This window comes from Salvelinus fontinalis, chromosome 23, assembly GCF_029448725.1.
Source record: "Salvelinus fontinalis isolate EN_2023a chromosome 23, ASM2944872v1, whole genome shotgun sequence".
NCBI lineage: Eukaryota > Metazoa > Chordata > Actinopteri > Salmoniformes > Salmonidae > Salvelinus > Salvelinus fontinalis.
In genome coordinates, this window is record NC_074687.1 from 1439834 (window position 1) to 1452786 (window position 12953).

General features: G+C 52.5%; 1 protein-coding gene across 1 annotated transcript in view; it reads left to right on the plus strand.

Moving 5' to 3' along the window:
- Positions 1-742: 742 nt before the first annotated feature.
- The window catches only part of LOC129821558 (rootletin-like), a 98976-nt gene continuing 86765 nt past the window's right edge, over positions 743-12953 (plus strand). The window contains exon 1 of the mRNA XM_055879220.1: positions 743-925. The gene's annotated coding sequence lies outside the window, so the exon portion shown is untranslated. The remainder of the gene's footprint in view (positions 926-12953) is intronic.

The following is a 12953-nucleotide window of genomic DNA, read 5'->3' on the forward strand; positions in this document are numbered from 1 at the left end:
CTGCTTTAGACACGCCCACTCCTTCCAACATGCCCACTCCTTCCAACACGCCCACTGCTTTAGACACGCCCACTCCTTCCAACACGCCCACAGTTTTAGACACGCCCACTCCTTCCAACACGCCCACTGCTTTAGACACGCCCACTCCTTCCAACACGCCCACTCCTTCCAACACGCCCACCGCTTTAGACACGCCCACTCCTTCCAACACGCCCTCTGCTTTAGACACGCCCACTCCTTCCAACACGCCCACTCCTTCCAACATGCCCACTGCTTTAGACACGCCCACTCCTTCCGACACGCCCTCTGCTTTAGACACGCCCACTCCTTCCAACATGCCCACTGCTTTAGACACGCCCACTCCTAACACGCCCACTCCTTCCAACACGCCCACTGCTTTAGACACACCCACTGCTTTAGACACACCCACTCCTTCCAACATGCCCACTGCTTTAGACACACCCACTGCTTTAGACACACCCACTGCTTTAGACACACCCACTGCTTTAGACACACCCACTCCTTGTACATTCTGAGAATTATCTGGCTCCTGTGGTAGAACCAAAAACAGTCAACTCTGTGGTAGAACCATTAACAGTCAATTCTGTGGTAGATCTGTGGCGCCTGCTGGACATGCTCACCATCCACTAAACTAGAGGAGACTACTCCTCCGGCCACACGGTGGCGCTGTCTGCGTGTGAAGTGATCCTCTTGTTTTCTTTCTACATTGCAGCGTCTGCATGGTTCCTCTGTTTTCATGTTAGAGGTAAAGTTTACAGTTTTGAATCCTTTTGTGATGAAGTGTTTAGGATCATCAAAAGGAATTTAATAAATATTATGCATATGTTTCATTCGTTTTTTTTTTAAGGTTACAGAAAGCGTTTGTTTACGTTCACAGTATGTTTCGAAGGATCTGCTTTTAAAGGTAGGAAAGCTGTCTACTTGCTATCTTGATTGTTAGCTAATTTAGATGATGCTAGCTAACTAGTTTAGAGTATGATTCATCTCACTGTAAACTAGCGCTAGCTAGCTAGCCAACTAACGCTAACGTTACTTAGCAAGCTGATTATGAGGAGCTCATCTCTCCAATGTCAAAACTACCTTGCTATGCTTCTAGCTACTAATCTTCTTATGGGCTCCCGAGTGGCGAAGACACTGCATCTCAGTTCAAGAGGCGTCACTGCAGTCCCTGGTTCGAATCCTGGCTGCATCACATCCGGCTGTGATTGGGAGTCCCATAGCGCCGCCGGGTTTGACCGGGGCGGGCCGTCATTGTAAATAATAGTTTGTTCTTAACTGACTTGCCTAGTTAAAATAAAGGTTAAAAAATAATAAAAAAAAATGTGGGTCATGGTTGAGCTTTTAAAGCTAGCCATCTACAGTATCTTCGCTACTAACCAACTCTGGGTCTATGGGGCTCTGCCTGGTTCAATGTTTCGCCTTTTATCCTTGTGGTTCTGCTTACGAATTACTTTTCTGCTGAACTGATATCTCTAACAAGAACTAATGTAACATTATGGATTGCCGAATAAAGGAGGCTCACAATGTATCGGAGTTTTACTCACTGTCCACGTGATCTGACCCACTTCAAATCAAATTAGGGCTGGACGATATGGCCAAAATATCATATCGTGTGTTTTTTTAATCAGACGGTTATACGGTATTCTATGTTTTTGAATAATACAAGTTTAAAATGTTGGCGACACATACTGACTGTACATTCTAAATGATTTCAATGAGTCTTTCTTCATTCTGATCGTTATATACTGTTCAATTAAACTTTGACACAAAATTATTTTCAGCATTTAAATCAATTTCTGCATTTCCTGCACTCATGTGAGATCATTTCCACTCTGCCACGTAGGGCTGCACGACATGGGCAAAACAATCTAGACCTTATTTTTAAACACATGTTGGCATTGCAATTTGTGGAAAATAAAGATGATTTTAATTCTATAGTTAGAATATAATAGTGGGCACTTTGAATACAATTTGACATGACAACAAATGAATATGCCAGGGAGGAGTTATTGTGACAGGGTAGGAACCACAGTGTTGATAAGTGTTTCCTAGGGGACCCTATAATTTTTGGCTACATTGCATGTTTTCACTTAGCTACTTCATGTAGTTAACATAACATATTGTTGCTTAGCGTGTTCCTCTTTGGTTTAGGTTTACAACATCACTGGTATTATCAGGCTGTACAGTCCCTTTGGAAAGTATTCAGACCCCTTTACTTTTCTCACATTTTATTAGGTTACGGCCTTATTCTAAAATTGATTAAATCGTTTTTCCCCCTCAATCTATACACACTACCCCACAAAAACAGGTTATTAGAAATTTGTGCTAATTTATTACCCCACAAAAATCACATTAACATAACTATTCAGACCTTTTACTCAGTACGTTGTTGAAGCACCTTTGACAGCGATTACAGTCTCAAGTCTTCTTGGGTATGACGCTACGAGCTTGGCACACCTGTATTTGGGGAGTTTCTCCCATTCTTCTCTGCAGTTCCTCTCAAGCTCTGTCAGGTTGGATGGAGAGCGTTGCTGCACAGCTATTTTTAGGTCTCTCCAGAGATGTTCGATCGGGTTCAAGTCCAGGCTCTGGCTGGGCCACTCAAGGACATTCAGAGACTTGTCCTGAAGCAACTCCTGTGTTGTCTTGGCTGTGTGCTTAGGGTCGTTGTCCTGTTGGAAGGTGAACCTTTACTCCAGTCTGAGGTCCTGAGGGCTCTGGAGCAGGTTTTCATCAAGGATCTCTCTGTACTTTGCTCTGTTCATCTTTGCCTCGATCCTGACTAGTCTCCCTGCCACTGAAAAACACGCCCACAGCATGATTCTCCCACCATCATGCTTCACCGTAGGGTTGGTGCCAGGATTCCTCCAGACGTGACGCTTGGCATTCAGGCCAAACTGTTCACTATTGGTTTCATCAGACCAGAGAATCTTGTTTCTCATGGTCTCAGAGTCCTTTAGGTGCCTTTTGGCAAACTCCAAGCGGGCAATCATGTGCCTTTTACTGAGGAGTGGCTTCCGTCTGGCCACTCTACCATAAAGGCCTGATTGGTGGAGTGGTGTAGAGATGGTTGTCCTTCTGAAAGGTTCTTCCATCTCCACAGAGGAACTCTGGAGCTCTGTCAAAATGACCATTGGGTTCTTGGTCACCTCCCTGTCCAAAGCCCTTCTCCCCACGATTGCTCAGTTTGGCCGGGCGGCCAGCTCTAGGAAGAGTCTTGGTGGTTCCAAACTTCTTCAATAAAACAATGATGGAGGCCACTGTGTTCTTGGACCTTCAATGCTTCAGAAATGTTTTGGTACCCTTCCCCAGATCTGTGCCTCGACACAATCCTGTCTCGGAGCTCTATGGACAATTCCTTTGACCTCATGGCTTGGTTTTTGCTCTGACATGCACTGTCAACTGTGGGACCTTATATAGACAGGTGTGTGCCTTTTCAAATCATGTCCAATCAGTTGAATTTACCACAGGTGGACTCCAATCAAGTTGTAGAAACATCTCAAGGATAATCCATGGAAACAGGAAGCACCTGAGCTCAATTTGGAGTCTCATAGCAAACGGTCTGAATACTTATGTAAATAAGGTATTTCTGTTTTTTATTTTTAATACATTTGCAAAAATGTCTATGAACCTGTTTTCGCTTTATCATTATGGGGTATTGTGTGTAGATAGCGGTGGATTTATTTAAAAAATAAATTTTAGGATAAGTCTGTAACGTAACAAAATGTGTAAAAAGACTGCATACTTTCCAAAGGCACTGTATCGCTAATTACGTTTTCTCTTACTAGCAGGTAGCCTAGTGGTTAGAGTGGAGGGGCAGCAGGTAGTCTAGTGGTTAGAGTGTAGAGGAGGCAGGTAGCCTAGTGGTTAGAGTGTAGGGGTGGCAGGTATCCTAGTGGTTAGAGTGTAGGGGAGACAGGTAGCCTAGTGGTTAGAGTGTAGGGAAGGCAGGTAGCCTAGTGGTTAGAGTGTAGGGGCAGCAGGTAGTCTAGTGGTTAGAGTGTAGGGAAGGCAGGTAGTCTAGTGGTTAGAGTGTAGGGAAGGCAGGTAGTCTAGTGGTTAGAGTGTAGAGGCGGCAGGTAGCCTGGTGGTTAGAGTGTAGGGGTGGCAGGTATCCTAGTGGTTAGAGTGTAGGGGCGGCAGGTAGTCTAGTGGTTAGAGTGTAGAGGTGGCAGGTAGTCTAGTGGTTAGAGTGGAGGGGCAGCAGGTAGTCTAGTGGTTAGAGTGTAGAGGTGGCAGGTAGTCTAGTGGTTAGAGTGGAGGGGCAGCAGGTAGTCTAGTGGTTAGAGTGTAGAGGTGACAGGTAGTCTAGTGGTTAGAGTGGAGGGGCAGCAGGTAGTCTAGTGGTTAGAGTGTAGAGGTGGCAGGTAGTCTAGTGGTTAGAGTGGAGGGGCAGCAGGTAGACTAGTGGTTAGAGTGTAGGGGCGGCAGGTAGTCTAGTGGTTAGAGTGTAGGGAAGGCAGGTAGTCTAGTGGTTAGAGTGTAGAGGCGGCAGGTAGCCTGGTGGTTAGAGTGTAGGGGTGGCAGGTATCCTAGTGGTTAGAGTGTAGGGGAGACAGGTAGCCTAGTGGTTAGAGTGTAGGGAAGGCAGGTAGCCTAGTGGTTAGAGTGTAGGGGCAGCAGGTAGTCTAGTGGTTAGAGTGTAGGGGCGGCAGGTAGCCTAGTGGTTAGAGTGTAGAGGTGGCAGGTAGCCTAGTGGTTAGAGCGTAGGGACGGCAGGTAGTCTAGTGGTTAGAGTGTAGGGACGGCAGGTATCCTAGTGGTTAGAGTGTAGAGGAGGCAGGTAGCCTAGTGGTTAGAGTGTAGGGACGGCAGGTAGCCTAGTGGTTAGAGTGTAGGGAAGGCAGGTAGTCTAGTGGTTAGAGTGTAGAGGAGGCAGGTAGCCTAGTGGTTAGAGTGGAGGGGCGGCAGGTAGTCTAGTGGTTAGAGTGGAGGGGCAGCAGGTAGTCTAGTGGTTAGAGTGTAGGGGAGGCAGGGTAGCCTAGTGGTTAGAGTGTAGGGGCGGCAGGTAGTCTGGTGGTTAGAGTGTAGGGACGGCAGGTAGCCTAGTGGTTAGAGTGTAGGGGCGGCAGGTAGTCTGGTGGTTAGAGTGTAGGGGCGGCAGGTAGACTAGTGGTTAGAGTGGAGGGGCAGCAGGTAGTCTAGTGGTTAGAGTGGAGGGGCAGCAGGTAGTCTAGTGGTTAGAGTGGAGGGGCAGCAGGTAGCCTAGTGGTTAGAGTGTAGAGGAGGCAGGTAGCCTAGTGGTTAGAGTGGAGGGGCGGCAGGTAGTCTAGTGGTTAGAGTGTAGAGGAGGCAGGTAGTCTAGTGGTTAGAGTGTAGAGGTGGCAGGTAGCCTAGTGGTTAGAGTGGAGGGGCGGCAGGTAGTCTAGTGGTTAGAGTGGAGGGGCAGCAGGTAGACTAGTGGTTAGAGTGGAGGGGCAGCAGGTAGCCTAGTGGATAGAGTGGAGGGGCAGCAGGTAGACTAGTGGTTAGAGTGGAGGGGCAGCAGGTAGTCTAGTGGTTAGAGTGGAGGGGCAGCAGGTAGTCTAGTGGTTAGAGTGTAGAGGAGGCAGGTAGTCTAGTGGTTAGAGTGAAGGGGCAGCAGGTAGACTAGTGGTTAGAGTGGAGGGGCAGCAGGTAGTCTAGTGGTTAGAGTGGAGGGGCAGCAGGTAGTCTAGTGGTTAGAGTGTAGAGGAGGCAGGTAGTCTAGTGGTTAGAGTGTAGAGGTGGCAGGTAGCCTAGTGGTTAGAGTGGAGGGGCGGCAGGTAGTCTAGTGGTTAGAGTGGAGGGGCGGCAGGTAGCCTAGTGGTTAGAGTGGAGGGGCAGCAGGTAGTCTAGTGGTTAGAGTGGATGGGCAGCAGGTAGTCTAGTGGTTAGAGTGGAGGGGCAGCAGGTAGTCTAGTGGTTAGAGTGGAGGGGCAGCAGGTAGTCTAGTGGTTAGAGTGAAGGGACAGCAGGTAGCCTAGTGGTTAGAGTGGAGGGGCAGCAGGTAGCCTAGTGGTTAGAGTAGAGGGGCAGCAGGTAGCCTAGCGGTTAGAGTAGAGGGGCAGCAGGTAGTCTAGCGGTTAGAGTGGAGGGGCATCAGGTAGCCTAGTGGTTAGAGTGGAGGGGCAGCAGGTAGTCTAGTGGTTAGAGTGGAGGGGCGGCAGGTAGCCTAGTGGTTAGAGTGGAGGGGGGGCAGGTAGCCTAGTGGTTAGAGTGGAGGGGGGGCAGGTAGTCTAGTGGTTAGAGTGTAGGGGCGGCAGGTAGTCTAGTGGTTAGAGTGGAGGGGGGGCAGGTAGCCTAGTTGTTAGAGTGTAGGGACAGCAGGTAGTCTAGTGGTTAGAGCGTAGGGGCGGCAGGTAGCCTAGTGGTTAGAGTGTAGGGGAGGCAGGGTAGCCTAGTGGTTAGAGTGTAGGGGCGGCAGGTAGTCTGGTGGTTAGAGTGTAGGGACGGCAGGTAGCCTAGTGGTTAGAGTGTAGGGGCGGCAGGTAGTCTGGTGGTTAGAGTGTAGGGGCGGCAGGTAGTCTAGTGGTTAGAGTGTAGAGGAGGCAGGTAGCCTAGTGGTTAGATTGTAGGGGCGGCAGGTAGTCTGGTGGTTAGAGTGTAGGGACGGCAGGTAGCCTAGTGGTTAGAGTGTAGGGGAGACAGGTAGCCTAGTGGTTAGAGTGTAGGGAAGGCAGGTAGCCTAGTGGTTAGAGTGTAGGGACGGCAGGTAGTCTAGTGGTTAGAGTGTAGAGGAGGCAGGTAGCCTAGTGGTTAGAGTGTAGCGGCGGCAGGTAGCCTAGTGGTTAGAGTGTAGGGGGGGCAGGTAGCCTAGTGGTTAGAGTGTAGGGGCGGCTTGTCGCCTAGTGGTTAGAGTGGAGGGGCGGCAGGTAGCCTAGTGGTTAGAGTGGAGGGGGGGCAGGTAGCCTTGTGGTTAGAGTGTAGGGGCGGCAGGTAGCCTAGTGGTTAGAGCGTAGGGGCGGCAGGTAGCCTAGTGGTTAGAGTGTAGGGGAGGCAGGGTAGCCTAGTGGTTAGAGTGTAGGGGCGGCAGGTAGTCTGGTGGTAAGAGTGTAGGGACGGCAGGTAGCCTAGTGGTTAGAGTGTAGGGGAGACAGGTAGCCTAGTGGTTAGAGTGTAGGGAAGGCAGGTAGCCTAGTGGTTAGAGTGTAGGGACGTCAGGTAGTCTAGTGGTTAGAGTGTAGAGGAGGCAGGTAGCCTAGTGGTTAGAGTGTAGGGGCGGCAGGTAGTCTGGTGGTTAGAGTGTAGGGACGGCAGGTAGCCTAGTGGTTAGAGTGTAGGGGAGACAGGTAGCCTAGTGGTTAGAGTGTAGGGAAGGCAGGTAGCCTAGTGGTTAGAGTGTAGGGACGGCAGGTAGTCTAGTGGTTAGAGTGTAGAGGAGGCAGGTAGCCTAGTGGTTAGAGTGTAGCGGCGGCAGGTAGCCTAGTGGTTAGAGTGTAGGGGGGGCAGGTAGCCTAGTGGTTAGAGTGTAGGGGTGGCTTGTCGCCTAGTGGTTAGAGTGTAGAGGTGGCAGGTAGCCTAGTGGTTAGAGTGGAGGGGGGGCAGGTAGTCTAGTGGTTAGAGTGTAGAGGTGGCAGGTAGTCTAGTGGTTAGAGTGTAGAGGTGGCAGGTAGTCTAGTGGTTAGAGTGTAGGGGTGGCAGGTAGCCTAGTGGTTAGAGTGTAGGGGTGGCAGGTAGTCTAGTGGTTAGAGTGTAGGGGTGGCAGGTAGCCTAGTGGTTAGAGTGTAGGGGCGGCAGGTAGCCTAGTGGTTAGAGTGTAGGGGCGGCAGGTAGCCTAGTGGTTAGAGTGTAGAGGTGGCAGGTAGCCTAGTGGTTAGAGCGTAGGGACGGCAGGTAGTCTAGTGGTTAGAGTGTAGGGACGGCAGGTAGCCTAGTGGTTAGAGTGTAGAGGCGGCAGGTAGCCTAGTGGTTAGAGTGTAGAGGTGGCAGGTAGTCTAGTGGTTAGAGTGTAGGGAAGGCAGGTAGTCTAGTGGTTAGAGTGTAGAGGAGGCAGGTAGCCTAGTGGTTAGAGTGGAGGGGCGGCAGGTAGTCTATTGGTTAGAGTGTAGAGGAGGCAGGTAGTCTAGTGGTTAGAGTGTAGAGGTGGCAGGTAGCCTAGTGGTTAGAGTGGAGGGGCGGCAGGTAGTCTAGTGGTTAGAGTGGAGGGGCAGCAGGTAGACTAGTGGTTAGAGTGGAGGGGCAGCAGGTAGCCTAGTGGATAGAGTGGAGGGGCAGCAGGTAGACTAGTGGTTAGAGTGGAGGGGCAGCAGGTAGTCTAGTGGTTAGAGTGGAGGGGCAGCAGGTAGTCTAGTGGTTAGAGTGTAGAGGAGGCAGGTAGCCTAGTGGTTAGAGTGAAGGGGCAGCAGGTAGACTAGTGGTTAGAGTGGAGGGGCAGCAGGTAGTCTAGTGGTTAGAGTGGAGGGGCAGCAGGTAGTCTAGTGGTTAGAGTGTAGGGGAGGCAGGGTAGCCTAGTGGTTAGAGTGGAGGGGCAGCAGGTAGCCTAGTGGTTAGAGTGTAGAGGAGGCAGGTAGCCTAGTGGTTAGAGTGGAGGGGCAGCAGGTAGTCTAGTGGTTAGAGTGGAGGGGCAGCAGGTAGTCTAGTGGTTAGAGTGGAGGGGCAGCAGGTAGCCTAGTGGTTAGAGTGTAGAGGAGGCAGGTAGCCTAGTGGTTAGAGTGGAGGGGCGGCAGGTAGTCTAGTGGTTAGAGTGTAGAGGAGGCAGGTAGTCTAGTGGTTAGAGTGTAGAGGTGGCAGGTAGCCTAGTGGTTAGAGTGGAGGGGCGGCAGGTAGTCTAGTGGTTAGAGTGGAGGGGCAGCAGGTAGACTAGTGGTTAGAGTGGAGGGGCAGCAGGTAGCCTAGTGGATAGAGTGGAGGGGCAGCAGGTAGACTAGTGGTTAGAGTGGAGGGGCAGCAGGTAGTCTAGTGGTTAGAGTGGAGGGGCAGCAGGTAGTCTAGTGGTTAGAGTGTAGATTAGGCAGGTAGTCTAGTGGTTAGAGTGAAGGGGCAGCAGGTAGACTAGTGGTTAGAGTGGAGGGGCAGCAGGTAGTCTAGTGGTTAGAGTGTAGAGGAGGCAGGTAGTCTAGTGGTTAGAGTGTAGAGGTGGCAGGTAGCCTAGTGGTTAGAGTGGAGGGGCGGCAGGTAGTCTAGTGGTTAGAGTGGAGGGGCAGCAGGTAGACTAGTGGTTAGAGTGGAGGGGCAGCAGGTAGCCTAGTGGATAGAGTGGAGGGGCAGCAGGTAGACTAGTGGTTAGAGTGGAGGGGCAGCAGGTAGTCTAGTGGTTAGAGTGGAGGGGCAGCAGGTAGTCTAGTGGTTAGAGTGTAGAGGAGGCAGGTAGTCTAGTGGTTAGAGTGAAGGGGCAGCAGGTAGACTAGTGGTTAGAGTGGAGGGGCAGCAGGTAGTCTAGTGGTTAGAGTGTAGAGGAGGCAGGTAGTCTAGTGGTTAGAGTGTAGAGGTGGCAGGTAGCCTAGTGGTTAGAGTGGAGGGGCGGCAGGTAGTCTAGTGGTTAGAGTGGAGGGGCGGCAGGTAGACTAGTGGTTAGAGTGGAGGGGCAGCAGGTAGCCTAGTGGTTAGAGTGGAGGGGCAGCAGGTAGTCTAGTGGTTAGAGTGGAGGGGCAGCAGGTAGTCTAGTGGTTAGAGTGGAGGGGCAGCAGGTAGTCTAGTGGTTAGAGTGGAGGGGCAGCAGGTAGTCTAGTGGTTAGAGTGAATGGACAGCAGGTAGCCTAGTGGTTAGAGTGGAGGGGCAGCAGGTAGCCTAGTGGTTAGAGTAGAGGGGCAGCAGGTAGCCTAGCGGTTAGAGTAGAGGGGCAGCAGGTAGTCTAGCGGTTAGAGTGGAGGGGCAGCAGGTAGCCTAGTGGTTAGAGTGGAGGGGCAGCAGGTAGTCTAGTGGTTAGAGTGGAGGGGCGGCAGGTAGCCTAGTGGTTAGAGTGGAGGGGGGGCAGGTAGCCTAGTGGTTAGAGTGGAGGGGGGGCAGGTAGTCTAGTGGTTAGAGTGTAGGGGCGGCAGGTAGTCTAGTGGTTAGAGTGTAGGGACGGCAGGTAGCCTAGTGGTTAGAGTGTAGGGACAGCAGGTAGTCTAGTGGTTAGAGCGTAGGGGCGGCAGGTAGCCTAGTGGTTAGAGTGTAGGGGAGGCAGGGTAGCCTAGTGGTTAGAGTGTAGGGGCGGCAGGTAGTCTGGTGGTTAGAGTGTAGGGACGGCAGGTAGCCTGGTGGTTAGAGTGTAGGGGCGGCAGGTAGTCTGGTGGTTAGAGTGTAGGGGCGGCAGGTAGTCTAGTGGTTAGAGTGTAGAGGAGGCAGGTAGCCTAGTGGTTAGATTGTAGGGGCGGCAGGTAGTCTGGTGGTTAGAGTGTAGGGACGGCAGGTAGCCTAGTGGTTAGAGTGTAGGGGAGACAGGTAGCCTAGTGGTTAGAGTGTAGGGAAGGCAGGTAGCCTAGTGGTTAGAGTGTAGGGACGGCAGGTAGTCTAGTGGTTAGAGTGTAGAGGAGGCAGGTAGCCTAGTGGTTAGAGTGTAGCGGCGGCAGGTAGCCTAGTGGTTAGAGTGTAGGGGGGGCAGGTAGCCTAGTGGTTAGAGTGTAGGGGCGGCTTGTCGCCTAGTGGTTAGAGTGGAGGGGCGGCAGGTAGCCTAGTGGTTAGAGTGGAGGGGGGGCAGGTAGCCTTGTGGTTAGAGTGTAGGGGCGGCAGGTAGCCTAGTGGTTAGAGCGTAGGGGCGGCAGGTAGCCTAGTGGTTAGAGTGTAGGGGAGGCAGGGTAGCCTAGTGGTTAGAGTGTAGGGGCGGCAGGTAGTCTGGTGGTAAGAGTGTAGGGACGGCAGGTAGCCTAGTGGTTAGAGTGTAGGGGAGACAGGTAGCCTAGTGGTTAGAGTGTAGGGAAGGCAGGTAGCCTAGTGGTTAGAGTGTAGGGACGTCAGGTAGTCTAGTGGTTAGAGTGTAGGGGCGGCTTGTCGCCTAGTGGTTAGAGTGGAGGGGCGGCAGGTAGCCTAGTGGTTAGAGTGGAGGGGGGGCAGGTAGCCTAGTGGTTAGAGTGTAGGGGCGGCAGGTAGCCTAGTGGTTAGAGTAGAGGGGCAGCAGGTAGCCTAGTGGTTAGAGTAGAGGGGCAGCAGGTAGCCTAGTGGTTAGAGTGGAGGGGCAGCAGGTAGCCTAGTGGTTAGAGTGGAGGGGCAGCAGGTAGCCTAGTGGTTAGAGTGGAGGGGCAGCAGGTAGCCTAGTGGTTAGAGTGGAGGGGCAGCAGGTAGTCTAGTGGTTAGAATGTAGGGACGGCAGGTAGCCTAGTGGTTAGAGTGTAGGGGAGACAGGTAGCCTAGTGGTTAGAGTGTAGGGAAGGCAGGTAGCCTAGTGGTTAGAGTGTAGGGGCGGCAGGTAGCCTAGTGGTTAGAGTGTAGGGGCGACAGGTAGCCTAGTGGTTAGAGTGTAGGGGCGGCAGGTAGCCTAGTGGTTAGTGTAGGGACGGCAGGTAGCCTAGTGGTTTACAGTGTAGGGACGGCAGGTAGCCTAGTGGTTAGAGTTTAGGGGTGGCAGGTATCCTAGTGGTTAGAGTGTAGAGGAGGCAGGTAGCCTAGTGGTTAGAGTGTAGGGACGGCAGGTAGTCTAGTGGTTAGAGTGTAGGGACGGCAGGTAGCCTAGTGGTTTACAGTGTAGGGACGGCAGGTAGCCTAGTGGTTAGAGTTTAGGGGTGGCAGGTATCCTAGTGGTTAGAGTGTAGAGGAGGCAGGTAGCCTAGTGGTTAGAGTGTAGCGGCGGCAGGTAGCCTAGTGGTTAGAGTGTAGGGACGGCAGGTAGTCTAGTGGTTAGAGTGTAGAGGAGGCAGGTAGCCTAGTGGTTAGAGTGTAGGGGGGGCAGGTAGCCTAGTGGTTAGAGTGGAGGGGCAGCAGGTAGCCTAGTGGTTAGAGTGGAGGGGCAGCAGGTAGTCTAGTGGTTAGAGTGGAGGGGCGGCAGGTAGCCTAGTGGTTAGAGTGGAGGGGGGGCAGGTAGTCTAGTGGTTAGAGTGTAGAGGTGGCAGGTAGCCTAGTGGTTAGAGTGGAGGGGCGGCAGGTAGTCTAGTGGTTAGAGTGGAGGGGCAGCAGGTAGACTAGTGGTTAGAGTGGAGGGGCAGCAGGTAGCCTAGTAGATAGAGTGGAGGGGCAGCAGGTAGACTAGTGGTTAGAGTGGAGGGGCAGCAGGTAGTCTAGTGGTTAGAGTGGAGGGGCAGCAGGTAGTCTAGTGGTTAGAGTGTAGAGGAGGCAGGTAGCCTAGTGGTTAGAGTGAAGGGGCAGCAGGTAGACTAGTGGTTAGAGTGGAGGGGCAGCAGGTAGTCTAGTGGTTAGAGTGGAGGGGCAGCAGGTAGTCTAGTGGTTAGAGTGTAGAGGAGGCAGGTAGTCTAGTGGTTAGAGTGTAGAGGTGGCAGGTAGCCTAGTGGTTAGAGTGGAGGGGCGGCAGGTAGTCTAGTGGTTAGAGTGGAGGGGCGGCAGGTAGACTAGTGGTTAGAGTGGAGGGGCAGCAGGTAGCCTAGTGGTTAGAGTGGAGGGGCAGCAGGTAGTCTAGTGGTTAGAGTGGAGGGGCAGCAGGTAGTCTAGTGGTTAGAGTGGAGGGGCAGCAGGTAGTCTAGTGGTTAGAGTGGAGGGGCAGCAGGTAGTCTAGTGGTTAGAGTGAAGGGACAGCAGGTAGCCTAGTGGTTAGAGTGGAGGGGCAGCAGGTAGCCTAGTGGTTAGAGTAGAGGGGCAGCAGGTAGCCTAGCGGTTAGCGTAGAGGGGCAGCAGGTAGTCTAGCGGTTAGAGTGGAGGGGCAGCAGGTAGCCTAGTGGTTAGAGTGGAGGGGCAGCAGGTAGTCTAGTGGTTAGAGTGGAGGGGCGGCAGGTAGCCTAGTGGTTAGAGTGGAGGGGGGGCAGGTAGCCTAGTGGTTAGAGCGTAGGGACAGCAGGTAGTCTAGTGGTTAGAGCGTAGGGGCGGCAGGTAGCCTAGTGGTTAGAGTGTAGGGGAGGCAGGGTAGCCTAGTGGTTAGAGTGTAGGGGCGGCAGGTAGTCTGGTGGTT